At 42.0% G+C, this 25,154-nt stretch overlaps 1 protein-coding gene across 1 annotated transcript in view; it reads left to right on the top strand.

Moving 5' to 3' along the window:
• Positions 1 to 250: 250 nt before the first annotated feature.
• Positions 251 to 25,154, top strand: part of ncoa3 (nuclear receptor coactivator 3) — a 61,139-nt gene continuing 36,235 nt past the window's right edge. Inside the window, exon 1 of the mRNA XM_022739055.1 lies at positions 251 to 318. The gene's annotated coding sequence lies outside the window, so the exon portion shown is untranslated. The remainder of the gene's footprint in view (positions 319 to 25,154) is intronic.

Here is a 25,154-nt window from a genome sequence, read left to right as displayed (position 1 = left end):
CTGTAGGCAGCTAGACAGACAGTGCCTGCCCCCCGCCTCCACCACCACCACCACCACCTCCACCTCTACCTTCCTCCCCCCTGTGCGGTGGTGGAGTCTGCCTGTAGTCCGCATCCGGATTGGAGGAGGTAGCAGGAAGCGAGGCGCTCCGCTCGAGCGAACTCCTTTACCCAGAACCCCCTGCGACGCCTCAACTTACAGAACTGGCTTCTTGGGCTTCGGGAGTGTTTCCCATTTAAACAAACAGTGCCGAAGATGGCGGAGAGTTAATGGTGTAAAGAAGAAATTATCGATCCGGTAGAGAGATACGTCCACAAGGTAAGACCGTGCAGCGTGTTTCATGACATTCAGCTGATTCAACCCGACTTTGCATTTGGTTTACATTTCGATAGAAAGACGGAAACGTACTGACTTGGGTTCCCAGCGGCGGTGCACACACAATATTGGCATCGGCACAGTGCGGAGGGCACAGTGCATGGTCATTTAGTACATGACAGCAAAGGTTTACTAACCTGTTCATGGCCGTGATGAAGTGCATGCTAGGCGTCCTGTTTGTTTGTCACGCTGTGCTGCAAAATGAATAACTGTTTAGCAGATTTGATAACTTGGCGATCATGCAAGCTGGCCAGTTTACGCACAAGCTGGTGGATCACAGAAGTGTTTCCAATTGATACAGTACCTCGGGAAGTTTTTGGGAGAGCACACACACTTTACACTCGCGTACACACGCGTAGATACTCAAACATGGTGATAGTTGACTAATTTGTCTTGGTTGCTGCTGACTGTCGGCAGGCGGTGGGAAACTGTGCATTAGCTGAGCCTGACGCTGTCTCAACATGAGGGAATTTGGACCCGAAATGTTTGTTGATCAAGAGCATGCAAACATGCTCAGCTGTGTATCACATGCATCATGTTTGAAGGAGGCTAGCGGTGTAATTTAGCGGCTTCGTTAAGAGGCACAAGATGTTGACTGACTGGATGTATGTCAGTCAGCCTGCCTGCCCGCCTGCCTGCCTGCCCGGGTCCTGTGTGCTGAGCGATAAAAAGTGCACTGACTCTCCTGTATGTCTCTAGTGTGCAAGTCAGTACATTGAATGAGGCATGTATTGCCTGTAAAAGCGTGAGGTGGAAGAGTGAATGCTCGCCGTGCTTATGTTTTCCCTGTTTGGTCTCCTTCATAACCTCTCCTGTCATCTGCTTCATCCTCAATAATGTATCTCACTGTATATCTGCAGGGGGCAGCAACGTGGCCCTGTGCATATACACTGCCCTGTAACCCTGAACGTCCACGGTTTGTTCCCTTGTACAGCGCGCGCGTGTGTGTGTGTGCATTGAAAAGCACCGTGTCCTTCAGCATGTCACCAGAGCCCTATTACAGTACCTGCTCACACTGAATAATAGCAGTGTACTCTTCAGTGTGTGTAAACATAAGTTAAATAGAAGTGATGCAGATGGTTTGTGTGTCAGTGTGGAAATGTGAGGTATGTCAATTTATTATATACAGTTGTCGGAGATTAAATTTATTTTCATTTCCAGCTTTATTTCCTGACTAAATAGGGATACAGCTGACTGATTATTTTCATTATCGATTAAGTTGTCATTATCTCTTGTCTAGAAAACATGAAAAACAATGTGAGAAATGTCCATCTCAGTTTCACAGAATTCATTGTGGCGTCTTCAAATGTCTCATTTTGTCTGATCAACCAAAACCCAAAGATATTCAGTTTATAGAGATCTAAATCTGAGAAGAGCATAGCAAATCGTCACATTTGAGCAAGTGCTACCAGAGAATGGTTAAGAGTTTTTGATTGATAAATGACATTAATCAACACCGCCTTCTTTGTGCACAAGCCTGACGATGACATACCCAAAATAAAACAGTTATTGTTCTTGATTCCTTTTGAATTACATCAAACTATTTTGATCTGAAAGGTTTACACTCAAATTGTCAGAATTAGTTAAATGTGATTCTAGATTTAGATAGATAGATAGATTGATAGAATACACTGAATAATGATATAATAAACTGTACGTTTGAGCAATTCTTTAAAAAAAAGCTGTACAGTAAGTAACAGAGGCAAGGACATAATAAAAATGTATTGTGAGTTTTTTTTTGGCCTACAAACTTGGAGGGTTTAGTCAGTTAATTGATTGAAATATGAACATTTGCTGGTTTTCTTCTGTATTTTATGGTAATAAACCTGGTTTTCGTCTGTTGGTCGAAAAAAAAAAGACATGAGAAGACATCAGCCTGTGGTGGAAATTATTTTCTATTTTTCAGTAGAACATAGACCGAATGATTAAGCAACAAAATAACTGACAGGTGAATGGATCATAAAAATATCATTACTTGCCTAGTCAGTTTATTCTACTTGTATATATTATAAGGTTGCAACTACTGATTATTTTCATTATTGATTAATCTGGTGATTATGTTCTTGCTTAATCATTAAGTATATGAAACTTAAAAACATTGTGAACAAGTAACTGATTAATCGACTAATCATTTCAGACCTATATTCCTGTTCCAAAGTATTGTTGCAGCGATATGAGGTTCTTAAATCATTTGAAAGCAGAGATGTCAGTTCTTGTCTGTTCTTTCTGTCGAGGATTTGACCAGCTGCTAGGGGTTTTAAACAATTAACCTATTATTATTACTATTATTATTATTATTATTATCATTATTATTATTATCAATATATATATCAAAATTGTTGCTGATTTAATTTTCTGTCTATCAACTTATCATTTAATTGATTAATCATTTTGGCTCTTCCGGCCAAACTGTCAGTGGCCCAAGTGGAGGGGTGTGGCAGTAAGGAGCCCTCGTCTCGTCTCATGGCACCTCTCTCCTGACAGATTTACAGTCTCCGCACATGTGCAGACACACACACGCCTACGACCTGCACACAACCAGTCGAAGGGAACATGGTCAGGGAAGGGTGTGGGCAAGCTGCTCGGACCCACAGGCACCCATGAGGGGTCTTCGCTAAGCGGATGGCGGGATGAATGCGTGGCTGAGGAGGAGGAGGACGGGTGACAGTGATGCATGATGTTTGCTGAATGGGAAAAAGGGGACAGAGGTTAGCAGGGGATGCTGGTGACTGGGTCAGGCACTGGGGGCAGGGCTCACGAGGCTGAGCAGGAGGGAGGCAGGACCTCACACACCAGCCTTGGAGCATGGGAAGCTCTGAGTGTGTGTGTGGAAAAGAGAGGGGGTGTGTATGGAAAGGGGAGGGGCTCAGGTGGAGCCTCTTGCTGGAATTCTACCTGGCATTCTTGTCTTTTGTGTCCTTCTCTTTGTGTCCTCTTGTGTGGAGTCAGGAAGTTTTGTGACTCAAACGATCCACATTCTTTGCTTCTCTCTCTCTCTCTCTCTCTCTCTCTCTCTCTCTCTCTCTCTCTGTGGTATGTCTTTCTCTGTCCCCTGCCTCCCCCAGCTGCAGTGTGGTGAGCTGAACTGTTGTCCTGTTGTTGTTGGGGCCCCTCTCCCATGTGTCAGGACGTGTTAAACAGGAATTAATCTTCACCAGCTTTCATTGATTTCGCTTTGTGGAGGAGGGGTCGTTCTCTTTTTTTTTTTTTTTATCTCACTCACTTGTGTCCTCTGTGTCTTCACTCGGGCATCTCCAGTCCAGCGGTGGATACCCCCCATTCCTGTTTTGATGTGATCTCACAAAGTTTCTCCCAATTGGATTGGATATCTTTTGACACTGATCTGATATCACACTGACACTGATATCTTTTGACACTACTGACAAAATTGCAATAATTAGTTGATTCATCAATTAGTCTAACAACATAAATTTGTAACTATTCTAACATAATAAACAATTTTGATAATCGAAAAATCGTTCTGAGTAGGGATGCTGCGATCACATTTCTTTGCCGCGATACTGATACTGATCATCTATGATCGATGCCGTGGATCGGCCGATATCGATCATTTTTGGGACGCATTGCAGATGGCGTACGTTATATCAGTCTTGTTTTGTTGTTTTGTTTTGGTGTCATGTCGTGCACCCATGCAGTGAACAATGTGGGAGGCGGGACTACACTACACAGCACACAGTGCATCTCTCAGCCGCAGACATCTGCTGTAAGTATGAGTATTAACCACAGGTGATCGGTTTTAAGGTGATCAGCATTCATACCGATCTACAGATCTATGTATTTTTAATGAAAACTGGCCGATCATGATCGGCGGCTGATCGATTGGGACATCTCTCGTTCTGAGTAATTTTTAAGAAAGAATGCCAAAGTTATCTGGTTTCAGCCTCTCACATGTATATTTTCTGGTTTTGGTGGTAGACTGAATATCTTTGGCCATTCACATTGGGCACTGGACATTTTTGAAGGGCATTTTAACAATTTTTTTTATTATTATAGAATAATGACCAATCGATTAATCGAGGAAATAATCAGCAGATTTATCGATAATCAGATAGTCGTTAGTTCTTTCTCTCCCTGACTTTCCTGTCTATCTCTCACTGTCCTGTCAGAATAAAGGCAAACATGCTCCCCAAAAAATTACTTTTAAAAAAAAAAAACACATTTTGGTCAACGCCAAAACTCGTAATGAAGTTTGATGCCCAACCCTACAAATGAGCAACTTATGGATCATTCACACAGTCAAGCTTGAAGGGGAGGGAATAAACACAAAAACTGAATTTTGATGTGTTATTCGTATGATTTTGCATATGTCAAGTCAATATTTGTCAACATTTGTGGCTCTCCTCCTGAGCCAGAAGCCACAGAGCCAGCATTCCCGTCTGCAAAGTCATCAAGACACATTTTGCCGCTGCTGTTCTAATAATAAATCGGAGATGGACGGGATTTATGTGTTGGCTTTAGCTTTGACACCTAAATTAGCTCTATTTTATTGTACAGCTAACAGTTTGAAACCAGAAGTACTACCCACATCCAGTTTAAAAAAAAAAAAAAAAACCTCTTGGCTGCTTGAAAGGCTCATAATGCCACTCTCCACTTAACAATCAATGAAAGTCCTTCATAGTGTCAATTTGTAAGCTTTGAGTTTTATTTTTTATTTATTAACATTTGAGATGTAAATTTACCTCCAAGTGTTAAGATTATTTTAATTGCTAGTTGAATGTTTAGTTATAGAGCGCTTCCCCCTCTGTCTCTCCTTCTCCCTCCCATAAGTGCACTCATAAGTATTTTACACTCATAAACTGAAAAAATGATTTATACTTTTAATAATACAACTGTAACTTCCTTTGTTTATTGCTTTATGAGCTGTGTGTTGTGTGTATGTGTGTGAGTGATATGAATGTGCTGTTTGTGTTGGAGTCAATGCTCTAGTGGTTGCGCCGGAAGCTGCTTTCATGAGTCAAGATGATACAGGAAGAAATGTTGGTGCTACAGTGCCTCAATTTCTCAGCGTTGACACCACCTGCAGTATCACAAAGAGACTCTCAAGTCAAATGAATCACCAAAAATATATTTTTTAAAAACACTACAGTTATTTAAATGTCACAGTCGATGAAGGCAAACAGACAAAAAGCAGACTTTAAAGGAATAGTTCAACATTTTGGAATTACACTCCTTTCCTTTCTTGTTGAGAGCTGAATTAGAAAATTGATCAGTACAAAAAAAAACAACAAAAGTTTTGATTTGCTGGGCTGTGATTTGGGACACTATAATATGTTAATTACTTAGCTTTAGAGGGGTTGGTAGGCATTGGTTGTGAATGCTTATAGATTATTATTACAGCTAATATTGAAACTCCAAATTTTTTCATGTGCCATATATGTATCTAGACAAACAACATATTATATTTTATATTTTACTTTCTGTTTTTTCTACTTATATGTCTTGCTAATGACCCCTTACAGCATCTCTCCCTCCAGGGTTAGGGTTAGAGTTACACTATGAAACAAAACCAAACTCAAAACCAGCTCATTCTGACTGCCAGGGAAGCACCAATCACTATCCACATTTAAAAAGAAAACAGAAGCCCTAAAGGATGATTACAAAAAAGAAGTAATGTTTAAAAACAAATCCAGGAGGGGATTGACTCATTTCTCATCTATCACTGATTCACTAGCAGAGAGATGACACTTAAGTGGCTTGCCAAACAGTTATTAAGAATGGAGAACATGGACTAAAAGCATAAATAAGCAGTCTCTGCACTGATTTGCATTTTTATTGGTTTATGCAATTTGAGGAAATCGGCAGAAAAATGAAGTGAAACATTTCATGAGAGAAATGTCACTAAAATTAAAATATAGAGGAAAATTAGCTACAGCTTGGGTTGCCTTGAGCACAGTGTGACATAGCAGTTCCCAAAAGAAAGACCACGTGTGAAAGTGAGATTTGTGACTGACACAGACCCTGTGATGCAGCAGAATAAACAGACATTAAAACCCCCTTTGAGCACCAGACTCTCGGTCGCAGTTGTTATTGTTCGTTCACACATGATGTCATTGGTCTGCAAGAAAAACATTGCTGCTATTGTGTAGATTTTTTTTTTTTTACCAGAGCTTTTCTGAATCTCAAATTTCACTTCTTTAAAAGTGGTTCCTTATTTACATTAGCACAAGTGTGTGTGTGTGTGTGTGTGTGTGTGTGTGAGAAAAACATTTGAAGCGATTCACCTTCTGCAATCATGTTTGCGTATGTTTAAGATTTAAAAGATTTATTGGAGGAAAGATCTGGATTTGAGGCCACTGTCCCCTCTGTTTTTTTTGCATGTTTTGTGTCTGTATGAGTTCATCAACAGAGCGATGAGGGGGAGTGAGATGAGGAAATGACATGCAACATGGGGCGTTCTTAAACCAGGGACGTTGTGGTTCATGGTTGCCACCTTAATCCCTAGGCCACCTGGGCGCCCCATTATCCACTATATACGTAGTTACACTAATTCTTTAGGGATTCCTTGGGAAGTTACTATATGCGTTCACTGTTGTGTTCCAAAGCCAAACAGTTTCATACCTACAGCTGGACAATAAACCACATTTATTGAATTATCAACATTATGAAGGTCTTACTAAACTAAATGTATTCATATTGCAAAATTCATTAATATCCAGCAACTGATGACAGTTAAAAGAACCAACGATATCTAAGGAGATGTTTCACCAGCTAGTCAGCAATCAGCTCTGTAATTCTTATATTTTATATTTATATATTTTGTATATATTTTTTCTTTTAATACATCTTTGGATTTTGGACTGTAAGTCGGACAAAATAAGCAATTTGACGATACCATATTGGACTATAAATGGGCATTTTTCTGACATTTTTCAGGTTTTAGACTAAAACGAGTAATCAGAATCAGTCAGAGATTAATTAATGATAGAAATGATTTCCAAAATTCATTAATTGTGGCATTTTGTTGTCATCAAGGTAAATCGTGTTTATATTGTCCTGCTCTTGTTGGGACTGTGTTAAACACGGATCTGGAGTGAGTTGTGAAACCAGGTCACTTAACACGTGCTGACCCGCTCAGACTAACAGCAAACATAGTTCAGGCCCTCCTCACATTGGCCTGAAATTGTTCCAAGAGCTGTGTCAGTCACTTCTGCTATTTGACCTGTTAGGACATCCAGTTGATCTTTATTTCATCATTTCAGTTGAAAAATGTTTTTTGTAAAGTTCAGAAGCTGAAAAGTTGTTTATACATTAAGTATGTGATAATGGAATAACTGATTATCAGGCAGAGTTGTTAGGATGAGAAGCAGAGGAGGAGAGAGAGAGAGGACGAGCTGATGCTCTGTCAGAACAACAGTTGACGGGGTATCCTCGGTTTCTGTTTCCTTTCTTTCCCCAGAATGCCTCAGTGCAGCTCATATCCTTTTCTGAGAGGTATTTCTTCTGTGAGAGGAATGTCAAGTGCCCATCCTGATGCATTTGTCCCTGTTCTGTGTTTTGTGTTGTTACTTGCGCTTCACTCTTGAATTCTGTCTTTTTTCTCCTCCACTCATCTTGTTCACCTCAGCCTTTGTCTTCTCCTTTGTGCATCTTTCTCGCTGTACACAATTAGCCAGTGGCCAGGAAGTGAATTAAGTTTACGTGTTAATATCAGACATACTGTATTTGTGTGCGACCATTGCTATCTTTTGTGTTAGTACTGGTCTATGTATGTGAGTGGAGAGAGATGAGAGGGGGGGGCGTGGGGTAGAGAGTGAAGAGCAGAGGAGGGGGAAGGAGACATGGAGAGTCGTTTTATTAACGTGGCGACTCCCGCTAAAATTCAGGGAGTGCTGTTGCATCCAGCTGTTACTGGTTGCACGAGGCTTCGTTGCCATGGCAACACAGCCCTTCGCGCCTGCTCAAGGTCGTTCATCCAGTTCTGAACTGAGCAGCATGCTGCACAGAGGATGCACACGGAGCGAGAGAGAGAGAGAGAGAGAGTGCGCGAGAGAGAGAGAGAAACTACTTCAAAGTGACCAATCAAAAGCACTTTGGTGACGTTGTGGTCTGTGAACAAACTCAGCCCTCCCTCCACCCCCCTCTGACACACAGTACACACACATAGACAGAAACATACACACACATGCACAGTTACTTTCTTCAATAAAGAAACAAACAAAAAAGAACCCCTGGCCTTGGGGCTTGTAGGTTCTTTGGCCAGCTGATAAAATATTTAGCTGGTCAGTGGGAGAGAGAGGGATACAGTGGCTGGAGAAGAAGCAAGCAGCAGAGCCTGGCTTTGTGTTTTCCTTTCCCTAATGGTGCATTGCTGTGAAGCTACCTGGGGCTCCTCTCCTCTCCTCTCCTCTCCTCTCCTCTCCTCTCCTCTCCTCTCCTCTGCTGCATGTTTGCCGGCACTGACTGGACCCAGTATAGCACACATTGTACACTCAAGGCCCCAATACACCGTGTCGAAACAACCATCTTGCAGGTTCATCGCATGTTACAGTGTGCAAAATTGGGTCTAATAAAATCTTGGTGACAGTCTATGTCAGATGATACCTATTTTGAGGCATGTCAGATTCGTAGAATCGTAGTGCTTCTTGTTTACTCTATTTACCAGCATAAAGATAAGAAACAAGACATCCAAGGACAGAGTCCTCAGTGGTGCTTGGAGCTAAATGCTAATGCTAGCATGGCAGCATCTTAACAATGACATGTGGTGATGTGTTTGCTAATTTGCACTAAACAAAAATGAGCAGGTATTGTGGTCATAAACCAAAGTATTTAGGGTTAGGAGGTGATTAACTTCGTCCTGAGCGAGGCATGAATTATGAACCATATTTTTTATCCAGTAGTTGTCGAGACATTTCATTTCAAACCACAAATGTCAACTTCACAGTAGCGCTAGAGAAAAACATTCATCCTCTGGCCACCATGAATATATGCACCGAATGCCATGGCAGTAATTAATCAGAGAAGCACAACAACACTATGCTGGTATGAAAAGAAAGTTTTTACAAGTTTGGAAAATGGCTCATTTTTAGATGGGGACTTGTGAGCGAAAAGTCATGTCACAAACAGCTGAAGTTAGTTTGATATTTACATGTAGGACATTTTGGAGTTAAAGTTGGTTTGGCCAAACTCAACTAATGCCAGTACAGCAGGTCAATCTGCCATCAGATTTTATATCACCATAAATATAGTTAATGCAAAATACATTGCAGTATTATTTTAAGGTCATAAGGCCGTATCTCCCACCTCTAGTCATCAACTCGTGTGATTCATCTGCACCACTCTTTTTATTTTTTTGCTTTATCAAAAAATCCTTACAATGTCGCCTCTGCCAGTTTATTCAGAGAATTTCATCTTAAATTTCAGACACTGTCAGAATTTGGCTTTCTTTGGGCAAAGCATTAAATTAGCCGTTGGCGTCTCATGGCAATTATAGGGCCACTGTTTTGGATTGATGACAAAAGTTTTGACCTCATTACGATCATGTTTGCCAACTTTTATCTGGAAGCACTGGAAATCACACAGTGAAGAGGCCTTAAGAAACCTGACTCACATGTTGTTGCTCTGCAAACACATTAAGGTCAAACAGCAGAAGACCACTGTCAGCATGTGTTATAGATAAGCACTTGGCTTCCTATTACTGAATCTGCTTCAAAATCATGGAAAGACAACATGTGCTGGTGCCTAACATGGACGGTGGTTTTTGTTCTTCTACTGCTTTTTTTATTTTATTATTATTTTCTTGCTCTTCGCAGGGTGCACACAGAGTTCAGCAGGATTTTCACAAACTAACACACAGTCACGATTTTCTGGGAGCGCAGTGAGGAATCGTGTCACTTTTTGTGGTCAGTGATGTGATGGGGTAGAGTGGCCATGTGTGTATGTATCATTGTTTAAAATAGAGTTCGAAAAACTCAATCTGTCACCTTTTTGTGAGCCCCAAGCCGAGGAGAGTTGGATTTTAGGTGGAGGAGGGGGTTAGTTTCACATTTCTTCTTGCCGTAAGGTAATAGATGCTTGTTAAAGGGGTCCTCAGAGTGTGTAAGAAGGGGAGCTCTGTTTTTTTACTTATTTTCCATTGTAAAAATCCAGGCTTAGTTTATGTGTTTTAGAGCTCCTTAACGTGCCCGTGCACAGACACGCACGTGCAGACACACACACACACACACACACACACACACACACACGCGCACACACAAACATTTATGGGGTAGGAGTTGAGGTAAATGTTACCAGCTGCAGCACAGCGAGCAAGTGGTTTAAACTCTGCCTGAACCCGGCTGTTACGCGACCACCTCCTCAACTTAATTCACTCCTGTCCTGCCTTCTCCTCAGCCGCCACACCTCCCATATCACTCTACCAACCCCCCGAATGCACACTCACACACATATATACACACAGCCATGTCCATCCACCAGTTCCTCTCTCCAGTGTCACCAGCAGCAGCATCACTCATATCAGGATAGCAGCAGAGCACTCCAAGGTCTGCTACCCCCACCTTGTCACCTTGGAGTGGAGCAGCGGGCCAGTTGAGCGGGCTTCGTCCGATTGGCTGTCCCTCCACCTCCCCTCCAAGGCCACAGTGTTGGTGCTGTGATGTCATAGAGGTTTGTTTATCTCTATCTCCTGTCAAGCTAAGTTGCAACATACTGTACACAACAGCACCTTTCACAAGCATTGGTGATGGCTTAAATCTTTTTTTTTTCTTTTGGATCCCCAATAGCTTCCATAAAGTGGTCACTAGTCCTGCAGGGCTCCACACAAAAAGCAATAAAAACAAACAATTTAAAGTTACACAGTATCATTTAAACAAGATAAGGCAACAAGGCAACCATAAAGAGCACAATAGAAGTGAAATCACTTTATATATGAAATGGTAGACATTAGAATTGTGGCTATTTTGGCCTCTGGTTCTGGAAGAAAAATTTCTATTCATTTTTCCCATAAATAATGTTGCGTCACTCAGTTGAAGCACTTCTTTGGCTTCAGCATGAAACTCTCGGTCTCCTCATTTCCGAAACAGCAGATCTCCTCGGATCCTCCGTTTACTCAGAATGATGCAAAAAACATCCAGTGAGCAGCTGTTCTGTAGATGGAAATGCATTGTAGATGAGAGAGGTTAGGGGAGAATGACCAGACCAGTTGGCACTGACAGAAAAGCTATGGTTACTCGGGTAACCACCCTTTACAATTGTCATGAGCAGAAAAACACCTCAGATGCACAACACGTTGATCCTTGAGGTGGATGAGCTGCAACAGCAGAAGACCACGTCAGGTTCCACTCCCGTCAGCCAAGAACAGAAATCTGAGGCTGCAGTGGACACAGTCCCACCAACACTGGACAGTTGAAGACAAAAGAAGAGAGAAACAACGCAGCCTGGTCCGATTAATCTGGATTTCTGTTGAGGCACGCAGATGGTAGAGTCAGAGTTTGATGTCAACAGCATGAATCCACGGACCCAACCTGGCTTCAGTCCAGGCTGGTGGTGATGTAATGGTGCAAGGAATGTTTTCTTGGCACTTTGGGCACCTCGATACCAATCAATCATGGTTAAAATGCCACAGTTTGAGTTTGTGCATGCCTTTATGGTCACAACGTCATACTACCTACTACTACATGATAATGCTCCATGGTACAAAGCAAAATTCTCAAACTGGTTTCATGAACATGACAATGAATTCAGTGAACTTCAGTGGCCTCCTCAGTCACCAGATCTGAATCCAGTAGAACAGCTTTGGGATGTGACAGAACAGGAGATTGGCGGCATGAATGATGTGATGCAGTCATGTCAATATGGACCAGAATCTTAAATGAATGTTTCTAACATTTTGTAGAATCCATGCCAGGAAGAACTAGGGCTGTTTTGAGAGCAAAGGGAGGCCTTACCCAGTATAAGTATGGTGTCCCTAATAAAGTGCTCGGTCAGTGTATGACTTAGGAGATTTTGAAAGCATGCAAATGACGTGCAAAGAAGACGCAGCTCAGGCTTTAGTCAAACTGCTGAATTTCACATTCTGCTGTGGACAGGGACTAAGCAGAGTTACTACCTTTACCCATCTGTTTCTGCCAAGCTGGGAAGTGGAAAGAAGCCCTCTGTGCATCTGCTTCAGCTCAGGCAGAGGGAGAGTCTTTGGTTGAATCAGCTTTTTCCTCTCTAACACCCCACCCCTCTCATTTTCTTTTACTGCCGCCCTCCCTCAAAATGAATTTGTTAGTCCTGTGAGATCCGAGTGGTAGTAAACAGGCAGTGACATCCTCATGCTCTCGTTAGAGGAAAAGGGGCCAGAATTTAAATATTGATTTGATGCAATGTGAGACAAAGATTCCGGTTCCTCTGTTCCTCTTCCAGGGGCTTTTTATAGCCATTGTGTTGTGTATTTGTAGGTGTTGTCCAGCAGATCTGACTTTACCCCAAAAAAAAAGGCTTCGCTTGGTTTAAGGCTTGCTGTGTTCACGTGCAAATTCCCGTGTCTCAGTTTGGCATCAGTTAGACATGATGCCCAGGATGAAATATCATCTGCTGTTGGACTCGGCTGCCCACTCAGGTAACCATCAGGTGAGCAGCCTCGGCTTTCCTGCAGATCTAGAAGGCTGCTGGTGATGTTTATTGAGCTGATCAAGCTCGACTAATTGAAGACTGTCTGACAGACTGTTGACATCCCTGGTAGATTCAGGTGTACTGTGCTGGGGGAAATGCTCAGTCCCCTGTGAAAAACCAAGTCTGGACAAATGTGTGTAGGTCCAGCCATTTGAACTGATAACAGTAAAGTAAAAGGAGAGGTACAGGTAAATAAACAATTCAATATCACAAAATAAGTGACTTTGACCTGATGTTGGCACAAAAAGTAGGGGCAATCACCAAAACCATAATGATTCACTGTGTGGGGGCCATGAATATTGGTACAAAATTTCATGGTAGCCCATCTAATAGTTGTTGAGATATTTCAGTCTGGACCAGTGGTGGACGACCAACAGACTGACATTGCCATAGAACCATACCACCAGCATTGCTTAAAACATTAAACATATCACATTTATTGCCTTGTTAGCTTCTTTGCAGGATCATAATATTCATTCATTTAAGACAAATAAGAAACATTTAGGCCTGCCTCCTTGGGAACAGTATACTGTGTGTGTAGAAAAATAAAAAAACACTTTCAATGAAACCATCACAGGTTTTTGAATGATTACTTTGCTGTCCTTTCTATAAAACTCCCTCCCTCATGGATATCCAGCTGGATAGGATCAGATTGTTTTCAATGATCCCTCCTTGTTCCATTCCAATACTCTGTTTTGACATAAGACTCTAAGACTCGCATAATGCTGAGTCATTGTGACTTGAGTGGGACACAAAGCCACCGCAAATCACCCAAAGTGTCCCTGAGCAAGGCAGCTTCTTCACTGTCCTCTGTGTCTATGTCAGCGTTTTTACATTGCAAACATTTCAGTAGCATCTCTTTGTAATAGTAAATTCATATTGCTTACGAAACCAGAGAAGAAGCACATGTGAATTGAGCTTCACTATAGTTTTATATAAAGATCACACATTTACATGTATTCCCTCTATTTTAATATATTTTTCATTTTAAAGTCACAATATAGACCCCAGTGGGACATGGCCATTAATACTATAACTTTTTTTGTTTGTCTAATTTGAATTTTTGCTTTTAAATTGATTTGTTTTTTGTTGACCTAATTTTAATATTATACCATTTTTAATCATTAAAGCATAAAAGCTCTCAGCTTCAAATCAGAAGCTTTAGGTGGTATGGACTGAATGATTTGCTCAACAACACATCCAAATAAAAGCATATTCGTATAAAGTATCATCAAAGAGTGCTGGCAGCATGGAGGAGTAGAACTGATCACAAACCTTCAGTATGGACGTTCATGCGCTCCCTGAGGTGCACCCCAACTGCTACTCTGTTCTGCATCCCGTACCCGTACTTTGCTATTGCTAAATGCACCACAAACTAACTAATGCATAGCAAGCTTAAACCTTTAGCGCAGAAAACAATGTAACAACCTGTTTCATTCATCTTGTGCACTTCACAGATCGTACCTTGAAAGGTGCTATATGCAAGTATTTTAGTTTCAAACATTTGAAAATTAACAAAAATTATTAACTAATGTGAAGAAATAACTTATGTTATGCCAAAGATGTCTATGTATTGTGTTGGAGAGATATCTACTAAAGTTAACATGCTAACCAGCTATCCGCGGCCCGTCCCATCATGTAATACCACTTTGTACCTTAAGAGACAACAGTGAGTCACATAGCGTCCAGTTTGCGAGTTTGAAGAAGTAGCGCTGCTGAAAAGGGCACGAAACCTCGTCTGGCGGCAAAGAAGTGAAACAAATGGAAGCAAAATGAGTTAACATTGGCTTTGCTTTCCACTGCTACAGACAGCTCTTGACGAGTAAAGGAATGTAACGTTTCTTCTAGACTGGTAAGTAAACAGCTGTTCATGCTATCGTTGGCTATGTAGCGGTAGCAAATACTTACATATAGCACCTTTTAAGCATGATTGATGCCTGTTATCGTGAGGACTTTGCTGTCTACTAGCTTAGCAATATTTAAGGGATACTACAGTCTATACACATACACGGTGGAAACGCATGCACACTATATGTGTTAACTGAACACTGTTTTTCTCTCACACATTGGTGACAGGTCTCCAGTAAAGGCCTTGTGGAGAGTAAGTGTTAGCCCAGCACGATCTCTCTCCCTATCTAACCAGAGCTAAAAATAACACCATCTCCACACTAGACTTAGACAGAGAAAAGGAGGGAGGGAGAGCAGGGAGTGGGTGGAGGGAAGAGGGAAAGAAAAGGTGGGAACAACTGGATGAGAGGGAGCGGAGTGAGAAAACAACAATCCAAGCGAGAGAAAGGGGAGAGGAGACGGACCGAGGGAGAGCAGAGGTGCAGGGAGGAAAAGAAAACAAGCCATTAATAATTTACCTGGAGGACACTTCTAGTTCGACCTTTAGTTCTGGTCAGCGGTGTTCAGCAAAGAACAAAGTGTTGTATAGCGTTGGGAAACTCTTTCACATGATCTGACTGTTGTGTAGAGTCAGGAAGTCTGTGCCCACAGCAACTGGCCAGGTGTGCTCAGGTGTTCAAACCCAAAATAACACTGGGATTAAAAACAGGTACTAGTCAGAAGATGGAATATGAGCTAGGGAGGACAGTTTGGTCTGTTTCCGAGTGACGCATTATAGTGGGGCAAAACTTGAGCCAGGTTCAACTCCTAAAGTTTTTCGGTTTATTGTTATTTACTGTAATTTCATAGACTATGTGTAGACAACCATGGTTGGAAGGAAATGAATGGAGCAAAGGCAGCAATAAATTCTACAAATGACTGTGCTATTGAAAAATAAAAATGCACATATGTACTTATTAGGCCCTATGTACTACTAGATACTCATAAAAATCAAAGGGGGCTTTCAATTATTTTACAGCTACTTATAAAAGTGTCATAAAAGCAGCTTCACTGTCTTCTGATATCTCTTCACCTTCTGATGCCTCTTGCTCGTTCTGCAGCTGCTTACACTTGTTCTGGGGTTTTAATCATCACTCTTAGCTAAAGAGCTGTTTTGTTTGCTTCTTTGCTGTACAAGTCGAGATCATATGATCAATTCATTTTCTTTTTTACACCGCAAACTTTTACTGTGAAGCAGCTGCACAAAGTGTTGAGTAAGCAGTCACGCTTAGCCCCAGGTGGCTAAACGATTGAGTATGCTTGTGGGATCATCTGACGGCTCTCCCCTTGCACCTTTTCAAATGTTGGAATTGCTTGGGGCGGTGTCCAACAATTTGTGTAACTTTCCGAAAAACGGACAATTCGATATGTGCGCTCACTTTACTTGTGCTGAGATTTTGAACTTCTCAAAGTCTAGATTGAAAGCTGTAAATAACTTTGAGTTCTGAAGTAGTCGGTTGAAACTTTGTGCGAACTAATTTGTTTCAAGCACACTCTTAATTGGTTGCTTGGTGAAAGTTTGTCAGGGTTTTTCAACACTTTTCAGCGTTTTAAAACAGCAAAGATCAATTATTGGTCTTGACAAAACACAGCAAAAAGGGTGTGAAACGGGAAACAGTCAAGCTTGTATCTATGAGATGAACAGTCTTGATAGAGCACAATCTAAATCACTGGACTGCAGTTTTAATTAAAGATGTGTCCAAAAACAACAGTAGTGTTTATATGTATAATCCTTCCTGTTTCTATGGTGGAGGACTTCCTGCCGCACCTTGATCTCAAAACACAGTTTGGCTGGATGAGACTATGTGCAAAACAAATTTAACACATGCAGAAGGTTTGATCAGTGAACCAGTAGACTGGTTACAAAGCAAACAAGCTGACAAGTCCCCATTTGTCCTTGGTTTTATTCTTTGCATTTCTGCTTGCTGTATATCTTCGTTAGCTTTACGTGTCCTTTTGACACCATGTTACTCAGCGACACACACATATATTCAACTCTGACTAGTTAGGACTAATTTGTGACTGCTCTGTATTTAACCTTTGTCCTGACACACTTCAGCTGCACAAAAGAACAGAAATATAGCCGGAGGAGTTAGAGGTGGTTCAAGGGGGTTGGGCAACTTGTTGCTGTGTGATTACGGTGCTATGGCAAACACGGTGCAGTGTGTGTTTGTTTTTTGAGCACTTTTAGAGTTTGTATTTACCGACAAAACAAACCGAGGTCCTGGATAAGTGTTAGGGACACTGATGCTGATTTTTCCACAAGCTTTTGGCTGCTTCATAGCTTCACTTTGCTTCTCCTGCACAAAAGAAAGAAAGAAGGCAGTGGTGGAAAGACGAGGGAGAGTCCTAAAGGTTTTCGGTTTTACTGCCACAGGGGGGTTGGGGGGGTTTGAAGCAACAGGAGAATGGGCAATGCAGTTGACATTGTTAAATTTCAAGTGTTTTTCAAACAGTCCATTTACTGTGTAACCTTAAACCCAGGGGTAACACTGAGGCCTCTCTCCCTCAGGCAAGGTGTTACAGACCATTTTACGATAGCAGCTTATGTTAGAGTGCATAGTTTAAACTGCCGTATTTGTGGGTTTGCAAGATTTTTGCATAGATTTAATGTATCTGTTATTCTCTAACAGTGGTAAAAAAAAAATCCACCTTAAGAAAACCAACAACCTCAGCAATTTGAAATTTTAACGCTGGGCTTTGAGACAAAGTTTAACTGATGGAAGGAAAACGCCATCAGTTGCTTTCAACGTCTTCATGCTTCTTCACAAATACTCTCAGCCCTCCTGAATTTCACACTGCCACAAAACAACCCACTGGTCCTCTGTCTGACCAAAGAACAGCCAAATGAAGGTGGAAAGACAGACTAAGCATTGAGAGAAAGATAAAACAACACTTTGAGAGAAAGAGGGAAACACTGAAGATGTGTTAATGGCAGGTTCCACGCTTGTCTGTTGGCTGTCAGTAGTCTTTTTAACAGAGTTTGCATCAGGAGATAGTTTGAAATAGTTTTGTTTAAGTTCACATTTAACATGAGCTAGCTCAAAGTTAAGTTCACACAAATTAAAACGAAGTTCATAGTCCCAAAAAATGAACTAGTTCATGTTTCTTCCTTTTTTTTCCTTTTTTTTTCTAAATGAGCTGCTCTGAACTTTTCTTTGTCAGTAGAACCTACTTGTTTTATAGAAAGTGAAAAAGAGGTGGTACTAACATTATACTGTAGATGCAATAGACGTTTTATTTAGCCCACGTGAACCACATTATGCAGCAGTTCAAAAACATAGAATAGATTACAGGAGGGTACGGGCTCCATCACTTCATTATAGTCGCTAGTTAAAAGATGTGCTATGATTTCAGTTTGCATGCTGGGTGCCGTGAATCCTCGGTCACTGCTTTAAAGTTCCTCTTCCGATGTTTTTTGGCAGTTGGTGAACAGCTTTTTGGTGCATTATCGCCACCTTATGGTACCTGAGAGTTAACGACACTTGCGTTCATGTTTATTAGTTGCAAACAGCAATCAGGTCACTGTTCGCCAAAAACACTGATCTGAAAAGTTTGGGTTCTGTTGCACACCACACCAATATTATCAGTGAATTCATATAATAATATAATTATTATGAGAATATTAGTATCAAGTCTTGAAAGACTCACACTTTCCTCATTGATAAAAGTAATAAACATTAAGAAAATAGTTAGAGTAAGGCTGGTGATATTCTGTATTTTTGTAACTGTCCATGAAATCCTGTGAAAGTACCAAAACCAACAATGCTTTTGTCCGTCTCTTGATACATTCTGACTTCCCCAGCCTGTCTGTGGCTCGAAGCCCCATACCCATTGGTTCCTTCTGAAGACATAAATCTTTAAAAAGGGGTCACAAGTATGTATTTTTTACATGTTAAAAAAAGGCTGTGTAATTTCCTAAAACACTGTTGTTTTGGCAAACGTCACTCAAACATGAGTGAATAGTGCCTTTGTTGAGGTCTTTTTTCAGTCATGGATTTAGTGCTTTAGTGTGTATTGACAGTAGCAGAACAGTGTGTGTGGGATTGACTGAAAATAAACTACAGTGTCCATGTTCATCATAATGAAGAAACATGTCACTCAGTGCAACAGCGTGGCTCATTTATGTGGTTTTAATAGTTTTTATTGAACACTGGCGCTCTATGCCACACTGGAATGAGCTACATCAGGCTTTGGATATACAGACAATACTTGACAAAAGGAAACTTTCATTGTTGGTTTTGGTATTTGAATGGGATTTGTTGGCAATAAGAAAGTATAATGTGACGTATCCTTTCAAGTCCAGCTGATTATAACATACATAATTTAGTCTTAGATGGGAACACAGTGTCTGTGAAGAGAACGTCAGCTACAGGTGGAAGGTGGCTTTACATCTCGTCACGTCTCAGAGTCTGCTCCGTCTACACTTCATCTGTACACACCCGCGAGATTTACAGCCTGCTGCTCTCATGAGGATGTGCGCTCTTGGGTGTGTATGTGTGTGTGTGTGTGCGCCTGCATGTGCCTTATAATCGCAGTCAGGTGGATGGAGGAGGAGGAGGAGGGTGGGGGCAATTGTGCAGCTGATGTGGGGAGAATAGAACAACAGGGAGCTTCTTCAGTGACCGTGGCTGTTAATTAATCAAACACGCACATACACACTCAGACAGTGATGAAGAGGCTATAGAAGAACACACACACATACACACATACACACACACACACACACACACACACACACACACACACACACACACACACACACACACACACGGCCTAGTCTCCTTACAAGAGGCTTGAAGCCATTCTACTTACCATTGCCAGCCATGCCGACTCTCTGCTTGCTCTATTTGCAGAGCCACCCCTCCCCTCTCTGATGCTATGATCTAACTGCAGCCTCCTCCCCCTTCACAGATACACACTTACACTCTCACATGCCTGAACACACACACACACACACACACACACACACACACACACACACACATTATTCAGCACACTGGCAGCATGCGGGGTGTGTCTCTCCAATTGGTCCGTGACTATTTATGTATATGATGTTTTGATCAAGTGGTGTGAACATGGACTGTGGACTCTTATGTCAGTGCTGTGGCGTGCATTGTTCATCCTCGAGGAGAGGCTGTTGATCTTGTGGTTTTCGACCCACATGCCATCTAGGTGGCATCTGTTTCAGAAAGCATAGGAAAAGTAGAGAAATGCCAAAAAGCAATAAAGACTCTTTTTTTTCCCCCTTCCCCCTTCCCCCTTCTCACTATCACTTTAGATCAACAACAGCAACAACTGGGTTTCAGTTATTTTTCTCAAGGACCCTCAAATAAACAAGGGGGGGGGTTCTCTGTGTGGAAAAGGTGGGAATAATACTAATAATAAACAAACAAGTAGAAAATTGAAAAACGAGAGAGAGTTGGCGGAGCAGCAGAGGCGAGCTTCAGATCTTTACAGTCAAATTCTCAGAGTGGGTCAAAGTTCCCCCAGCAGCCGGATACGCGCTCTGATTGGCTGTGGAAAGGTGAAATTAAAACCACGGTAAACTTTTGACCTCGCAGGAACTGGGAGAGGAACGCCCATCGCTTCTCCCTCCTCCTCCTCGCCGCTGGTCTCCCACCAACCTACCCCTCCTCCTTTCCCCTCTGTCTCTCTCTCTCACTTTCTCTCTGTCTCTTTCTATCTGGCTTACGCCTTCCTCCTCCTTTCATTCCCTGTTAGTCTGTCATTCGCTCTTGTTTTGCTCTCTTTCAGTCCAAACCATCTCTCCGTTTCAACCCCCTCCCTATCTCCAGCTCTCCTTTGCTGTCTCTCTTTCCCCCGATGAATTTGTGCCTTGCTGCATATAGCCTGATGAGAGGGAGGGAGGGAGGCACAGAGCAGGAAAGAGCTGGGGGAAGGGTATAGAGAGGGAGGAGACAGCCAGAGAGGGGGGATGGGAATAGAGACAGAGGGAGAGAAGCAGTAGAAGAAGAAGAAGAAGAAGAAGACACAGGGAGAGAAGGGCAGGTGGAAAAGCAGCTTTCTTCACTGTGTGCTGCACACAAACTGCTCCCTGTTAGAGAAGAAGAAAATCTAAAGAGGAGTGAATGTATAAATAGACATGTAACTGTGGCTCTGACTAAGATCTGCTGAGCGGCAGGGCGGGGAGAGCCCATTTTTACTGCTAATGGTTTCTCTCATTACACATCAAACGGCTGGGGGGTGGGGTGGAGGGGGGGGGGAATGTGTGTGAGGGTGTGTGGGGGGCGGGCCGATTTTAATGATTTCATGAGCCAACTAAAAGAGCAGCCCTCTCGCTAGCTGCTTTGATGCCGTGTGCATGCACGTAGACACACGGGCTTGCAGCTGCATTCAGTCATTAGCAATTTCTTAACTACACAGTGTGGTGGAGAACTGTCTACTGTAATTGTTGTTGCTGTTTGCAAGCAGACGATCTAGTACGGATGCAGAAGTTATTTCAGTGTCTTCCTCCTCCTTGTGCCGCACACGTGCATGTGTAAACATACTCTCAGAGCTTGTCATCATCGAGACGGCACATACAGAGCACCGTCAGTTGTCAGATTTTAATGCGATTGAAGTAATCCTTTTTGGTTCGGATTAAGCTCTACGATGAGTCGAGGGGTTGCTACAGCATCTAGCGGGGAAAGGTGTGGAGGAGACGAAAGCCAGAGCCGGTCGTCTAGGATGAGAGGAAGCAGGAGGAGAAAGAAGGCTGATTTTTTTTTTTTTTTTTGCTTTCCCTGCCAGTAAAAAAAAACAGTGAGCTAAGAGAGGAGGCTGTAGATGTTATTGAGTTAACCAGACAGAGCCAGAGGGAGGGAGGGAGGGAGAACAGTGGGAGCTGAGAGACTGGCTCGATAGACGAGTGGATGAGGGCTGCGCTGTGGTGCTCTGCCTGCTCCTGTCGCACAGTGGGCACCATATGGTCTCATAATGTATGGAGCACACATCAAGTTTGTCCTGCCTCCCTCAAACTTCACTTCTTTTCTCTTCTTTCCTCGCCACTCTGTCTTCTCCCTCCCCTACGTCTTGCCAGCCAATTACTTTACCCAAGAGACAGACCATTAGATAAAAAACACAAACACACACACACACATTCACCATGCATCCCATTAGGTAAGAAGCACCCCACTGACATGCACCCGCACCATCTTCAAGATAAGAGGCACCCCAACAAACATTTTTTGTCGACACACACACACACACACACACACAGTTAGATAAGGGCCCCATCCCCCTCTAATGGGAAAGAAGATTGATACCGACAGAAAAAAAAAGATTTCTCAAGATGTCGCTTTGCCCCTGCTTCCGTTTTAAATATTTAAAGCAACCATGTTTTTTTTTTCCATTGCATTATCATGGAATTGTTGATATTCTCTGATGCTAATGCAACTTTCCTGAGCGCACAGAGCAGCAGCAGCAGCACAGAGGCAAATGAGTGGATCCTTGAACGTACAGTTGATGTGTGCTGACAGTGATGTGCGTGCAAGTGAATGCAAGTTGGTTCCTGATTGGGGAATATTGTGTGTAAGGAGGGATTGCTTTCTCCTGCACGCTGTCGTCTGGTTTCAAGGTGTGTTGGCTGCTCTGTGACCGAGTGTGTGTTTGTTTGTGGGTGGTTATGCATGTTGCCATGCAGTTTCCCTGCCTCTCCGGCATGTGCTTTTGTCTGTGGGAGTGATGGATGGCAGGCAGGCATCTAATGTGATTTAGATGCTCCACCAGGAGTGTGTGTGTGTGTGTGTGTGTGTGTGTGTGTGTGTGTGTGTGTGTGTGTGTGTATGCGCAGTGCATGTGTACGTGTCCCATCCACGTGTGTGCAGCTGAATCTGCAGTGTATGTTTGTCTATCTACCTCCCTCCTTCACTCCCTCCTCTCTTTTTCTCTCCTCCACCCCCGCGCGACCCACCCCCACACCACCCCCCCCCCCCCCATCATTTTTTTTCGCCGTGGCCTGTGCAGTTTTTGGACTCTGAGTAAATAAACAGAGGGAGGAGGGGGAGGAAAAGGGAGGGAGGGGGAGGGAGGGAGGGGTGGGTGTTTATGTGTCGAATCTGCTCCCTCACTGTCACCGCGGAGAACGAGAGCGTGAGGAAGGAGGCGAGGAGGGAAGTAGAGGTGGAGGAGAAGATGGTGTTCTCTCGCTAAGACCACACTGATGGGTTATTGTGAGCCAATTATGTCCCATTCCCACTAAAGAAAAGTCTCACAGCTTATTCACTCACACTCAGACACACTCACTCATCGTCACACACTTGCATCAGCAGAAGAAGTGCTCTTTCTCCTGGCAGCTTGAGCAGTGAAGAGCTCGGGTTTTATCTGCATGCAATTATTCTTGTGAGAAAAACACCTTTACACTGACATACTGTTCTTTCACACTCACTCTCTCTTTTTAAAAAAATTATTTTTCAAGTCCGCCAAATTTCATTTGTTGACCTTTATTTCAACCTTTCAATCTTACACTACTTTTAAGCACAAACCCTGCATTTTCATACGGGATACTGAACACGTTTGATCATTCACACCTGACTTTTGGCATGGGTTATTTCCTGGTCGCCGCCTTTTACACAAGATCAGTGGTGTAGTGGTGTCTTGGTAGGTGGGTATCTTGTAGCTTCAGTGGACCTAGTTTCCTGACTCCCCTCTCTCTTTGGACATCCTTACATGTACCTTTATGTGATAATAAATTAAAGGTTGTACTTTGCTCGAGTGTTAAATTTGGACCGTTTTATATCTTTGGTTCACAACAATTCAAAGGGATATTTTGTAGTTTTTACACATGCAGTTCTACTGTTTACACAGTTTTGACAGCTTTAGTTAATATTTTCTTCACATATTAATATTTTAAATTCAAATAAAATGATGATGAGGTGAAAGAATATGATGCGCTGCTTTACATTCAATTGTCCCACCGTACATAAAATAGTTAAAACCAGCTCCATCTCAACCAACTACAGTAAAATGCGGTTTACACATTAATGCATCAGTAATAATAATTCAGTAATATACGTATAATAGTAATCCAGTCACAAGAGGCACTTGTCTGAAATTTGAGTGGCCTACTTTTGATGCTTTTAGTACATTTTGCTTACGTTTCAGTGCAGGACTTTAATAGAGTATTTTCATATTGCAGTACTGCAGCTCTCTGGATCTAACTACTTCCTGCAGTGCAGATTGATTAATTGACTAATCGTTTCAGCCTTAGACAACTGTGTGCTGGGAAGCAAATCAGAGCTGTTGATATCACTATGAGTTTGATAGTGTGTGAAATCATTTGCCTGAAGTGCTGTGCAGCTGTATGAGTGTGTGGCTTTTAAAGTTAATTTAACATGCTCTTTAAAACCTTTTCAACTAAAACAACGAGACAACATGATGAGATATCTCCAGTTCAGTGTGTTGGAGCTTTACAAACTAAAATATCTGGATTGTTTAAATATTGTTTGCTGTCTCAGTCATACAGGAAGTATTTCATAGTAGCAGAGGGAGAGATGCTTATCTTCACCAGCAGCTGCCTCAGTAGCCCATAATGCACTGCAGCAAAAACCCTCCACTCATGGTGTTAACACTTTTTGTAAAAGCTGAACCCTCAGGCACACAAAGACACATTTACAAATGTGCATGACAATTATTTGCAGCAGCAATAATAATTGAATAAGATATTTTATTGGTGTTAGATCCTTTAATATATAATAGTATAATATTGAATATATTAGAATAATTTAATATAATCTAAAATGCAATTTTAAAGGGCTTTAAATAAATCTGAATAAATATTCTGCAATCACAAAAACAATGCAAATAGTGCACAATTTGTCAAATGGCCAAAAAAAACGTTTAACCACAGGACACAATATATCTATTACTTCACTAAAAAGTCAATTTTCAGTTATTTTCAGTTTATGTACACTGGAGATTAAGTGTTGACATCATACTTTAGTTGAATATTGGACCACAATTCGCTTCCAGAGTAACTATGATATGAGAAAATCATCGTATGTATACGTCTTTAAGGTGAGCACAGGGAAAGTTTCTAACTTCAGCAGATAAACAGGAAATCAAACTGTGCACATACTGTACATCATTACCGCACAGTGAAGTTCAAATAAAGCAACCTCACTTCTGAATGGAGGGGGAGTTAAAATTAGGCCATTAATCATCTGTCATTAATTTTTATATTTTTAGTGAGGGGGAGGAGAGGTCTCTTTCTCATGTTGCCTCCTGGTTCCATGTTTTTTTGTATTTGCATGCTAAATTACAGAGCAGCTACTCTT

This window comes from Seriola dumerili, unplaced genomic scaffold (genome assembly GCF_002260705.1).
Source record: "Seriola dumerili isolate Sdu_G_001 unplaced genomic scaffold, Sdu_1.0 BDQW01000043.1, whole genome shotgun sequence".
Taxonomy (NCBI): domain Eukaryota; kingdom Metazoa; phylum Chordata; class Actinopteri; order Carangiformes; family Carangidae; genus Seriola; species Seriola dumerili.
The sequence above is the reverse complement of the archived record's forward strand: the minus strand, read 5'-3'. Positions and strand labels throughout refer to the sequence as shown.